We start from the raw sequence: 4,114 nt of genomic DNA on the forward strand, positions 1-4,114 counted from the left end.
TACCAGAGATGAGAGCGTATCTGAATTGACCCCAGCCCTGGTACGGAAGATGAGAGTGTATCTGAATTGACCCCAGCCCTGGTACCGGAGATGAGAGCATATCTGAATTGACCCCAGCCCTGGTACAGAAGATGAGAGCGTATCTGAATTGACCCCAGCCCTGGTACGGAAGATGAGAGCGTATCTGAATTGACCCCAGCCCTGGTACGGAAGATGAGAGCGTATCTGAATTGACCCCAGCCCTGGTACAGAAGATGAGAGCCGTCGTGACGTCACTGGTATTTAAATGATCCGCGCTCGAGCGCCAGTTGCAGTGTGGATAGAAGCGATGCGCGAGAGAAGTGAGGAGCGAAGAACATTGAAGCTTTAGGGGCTTGACTGTACAACCTTACGCGACAATTTATCCACAATTTAATCGACTTTCGCCACAGGAAATATATTATCCTTATTTACCAGGTGCGTAAGACACTGTTGAACGATAGACTACACAGCTAAAGACTGTCTCTGGGAAGGAAGAGATCACAGAACACAGAAAAGGTAGGCTTCTCTGTCTCCGGGAATTTTTCTAATGCCATTGAGTTCAGCAAAGTTCTCCAGAATATGTTTTAATGCCCATTAATTGCTCGTCTTTGGTAAGTGTCACGTCTCAAGTGCTGCTGGGATAATTGCTATGTCTCAAGTGTTGTTGCAAGGTCTGATTATGCTTGTTAATTAGTTGCGGTGTGATAGAGTAGTCTATAATGTGATTGGGTCCTTCAAAGATATTGATGCTGAGAAGTATTGTGTTTGTGAGTAGGCTTCTGTTAGGTTGAATTGTGTTTTGTAGCCTATCTGCTTCCATTCGAGTTAAATTGTAAATGTAATGTCTATTGGACTATTTGAAACTGTTAGGCTATATTTCTAAAAAACCTCTGTACCAGAGGGTAACATTTTTTTAAAAGGGGTAATTTCTGCATTTGATTAAAATTACCACGTTATTAGCATGTTGCCACGTAACAATGAGACAGGAAGTGCTTACATCTAAAGAAGACCACGCTACATCATCATACCTCCAGCTGAGAGGTATTGTATTGATGAGTTGTTTGATTATTTGGATCTCCTTGAGCCCACAACGGGGGACTTATCTCCCAACAGTCCTATGAAAAACCATAAAACACATCCAATATGTTACAGTGTTAAACTATTTTACAGTAGCCTAGAAAACCCCCGTTGGAGTTGAATCCCCTTGAATTATCACTGAATTATCACTGTCTCTGTGGGACGAGATTCAAGAACGTTCACTTTATTCACAAGTTGCTGTGAGAAAGTGAATGTACAAAGCAATAGGAGGGTTTTTGATGTTGATGAGGTCTGACGGGAGGCCATCATGGTCTAAAATGAGGTGGGTTTCGTTCCCAAAAGGCTCCCTTAAATTACCAATATAGTGCACTACTTTAGACCAAAGCTGATCGAAAGCAGTGCAGTATATAGGGAATAGGGTGCCAGAGTCCTACTGACCCTGGTCTAAAGTAGTGCACTATATAGGGAATAGGGTGCCAGAGTCCTACTGACCCTGGTCTAAAGTAGTGCACTATATAGGGAATAGGGTGCCAGAGTCCTACTGACCCTGGTCTAAAGCAGTGCACTATATAGGGAATAGGGTGCCATTTGGGACAGACCCGTGATCTTCTGCTCTGACCTTCAAGTTGAATGAGGCACCAATCAAATCACTATTGATCCCTGCGTGGAAGCTGTAAATTCAGGCATTGTTGTGCAGCAGGGAGAAAGAGGGGTGTTTTGCATAGTGACACACGGGACAGATTCACCACTAACACTATAGGTGGACGTCTATTTGGCTTAAGGCTCTAGTACTGTTGCTGCTTTTGGTTACTAACAGATGAGGACAGTTTCATTTCAAACGCCAACTGCTTTTTTAAAGTCTGTATTGCTAATCAGGCTATTTGCTAGAATTCCCTTTCCTTTCATTTGTCAGATAAAAGAGAAAAACATTTACTAACCATGTTCTTACACCACTGGCAGTTTCTCCAGAATCCCACCAGGTCTGAGTTTGGCCCCCGCCCCTACCCCCCATTTTCGGACTAGCCACCAGAAGACAACGACACGAGATGCAACAATATACGTTTTTTTTCTGTCAATGAGTTTGGCTTCGGATGTGATGTAATTGGTCTGAAGCCAAATCCAAACTGGCTTCCCTTTACATTATTTATTTTTTTGGGTGCGCCAGGGCCATTCACAGCTGAGCTCACTCAGTTTAGAGCAACGCTGATTGGCCACCCATAGCATTCAATGCTACGGTTGGCAACAATGTCATACTCTTTTTTTTTTGACCAGACAGCGTCAGATAGATACTCTACACACACTGAGACAGAGGGGCGCTGATTCATTTGATCGTCTGCTTTCTCCGGTGACATACATTCAGCCTCTTGCGAATTTAAGGAAATTTATGAAACACAGAGAGATGTATGGGGTTTTTTTTTTGTAATTTTTTGGGGGGTTAACCTGGCATCCCGTGGCATCCATGAATGCACCCCACTACAAATAATACAACCAGTCCACCATCAAAACAATAGTTTAGCATGGATTGTTTATGCAGACATTGTAGTCTAGCCTACTAGCCTATCTATAGCTATATATAGTATTTATCTGGTAGCCTATTATATTACACATTGGAGCTCAGACTCCACGCTGTCTGGGCTATCCGTCTCATCACTCGTAGATTTACAAGTGTCCACAGAAGGGGGTGTCGCTCTCATGAGCGCCACTGGGTCTCTGGCAGTCGACAGCTGTGAGGAGGAGAAGGGTGGGGGCCGGCATCTCACTAGAGGAACTGTCACTATTCTCGAGGGGAAGGAAGAAGAGGAGGTGCAAGGCCACTGTCATTGCCAGGCCGTGCAGTGAGGTCTCTGTCTAGTCCTGCTACTGCATAAGACCTACTAGCAAGGGGGGTAGCTTTGCTGATGTGGTTATCTTCGGTAATTTGGCACGAGCTTGAACAACGCACTCACCCTCCATCCGAGTCCGACCTGATTCACCTAACTTTTTTAAAAGATTTAATAGCCAATTAGGTGAGGAGGACGAGGTAGGGTTGCCGCCGGCGCCGGAGAAACAGGCTAACTAGATGTGTGACAACTATACTGAACAACAATATAAAAGAAGCATGTAAAGTCTTGGTCCCATGTTTCATGAGCTGAAATAAAAGATCACAGAAATTCTCTATACGGACAAAAATCTTATTTCTGTCAAATTGTTGCGCACAAATTTGTTTACATCCCTGTTAGGGAGCATTTCTCTTTTGCCAAAATTATCCATTCACCTGACATGTGTAGCATATCAAGAAGATGATTAAAGAGCATGATAATTACACAGGTGCACCTTGTGCTGGGGGACAATAATAGGCCACTCTAAAAGGTGCAGTTTTATCACACAACACAATGTCACATGTCTTAAGTTTTGAGGGAGTGTACAATTGGCATGCTGACTGAAGGAATGTCCACCAGAGCTGTTGCCAGAGAATTGAATGTTCATTTCTCTACCATAAGCCGCTTCCAACGTTGTTTTAGAGAATTTAGCAGTACGTCCAACTGGCCTCACAACCCCAGACCATGTGTAACCACGCCATCCCAGAACCTCCACATCCGGCTTCTTCACCGGCGGGGTCGTCTGAGACCAGCCACCCGGACAGATGATGAAACTGTGGGTTTGTCTGAGACCAGCCACCCGGACAGCTGATGAAACTGTGGGTTTGTCTGAGACCAGCCACCCGGACAGCTGATGAAACTGTGGGTTTGTCTGAGACCAGCCACCCAGACAGATGATGAAACTGTGGGTTTGTCTGAGACCTGCCACCCGGTCAGCTGATGAAACTGTGGGTTTGTCTGAGACCAGCCACCCAGACAGCTGATGAAACTGTGGGTTTGTCTGAGACCAGCCACCCAGACAGCTGATGAAACTGTGGGTTTGTCTGAGACCAGCCACCTGGACAGCTGATGAAACTGTGGGTTTGTCTGAGACCAGCCACCCAGACAGCTGATGAAAATGTGGGTTTGCACAATCGAAGAACATCCGCACACACTGTCAGAAACCTTCACAGTGAAGCTAATCTGCGTGCTTGTCA

General features: G+C 45.1%; 1 protein-coding gene across 4 annotated transcripts in view; it reads left to right on the plus strand.

The window, feature by feature from the left end:
* Window positions 1-290: 290 nt before the first annotated feature.
* LOC118944439 (multiple epidermal growth factor-like domains protein 11) overlaps window positions 291-4,114 on the plus strand; it is a 347,240-nt gene continuing 343,416 nt past the window's right edge. For all 4 annotated transcript variants that reach the window (XM_036963744.1, XM_036963745.1, XM_036963746.1 and 1 more), the window contains exon 1: window positions 291-537. The gene's annotated coding sequence lies outside the window, so the exon portion shown is untranslated. The remainder of the gene's footprint in view (window positions 538-4,114) is intronic.

Source organism: Oncorhynchus mykiss, chromosome 26, assembly GCF_013265735.2.
Source record: "Oncorhynchus mykiss isolate Arlee chromosome 26, USDA_OmykA_1.1, whole genome shotgun sequence".
Lineage (NCBI taxonomy): Eukaryota > Metazoa > Chordata > Actinopteri > Salmoniformes > Salmonidae > Oncorhynchus > Oncorhynchus mykiss.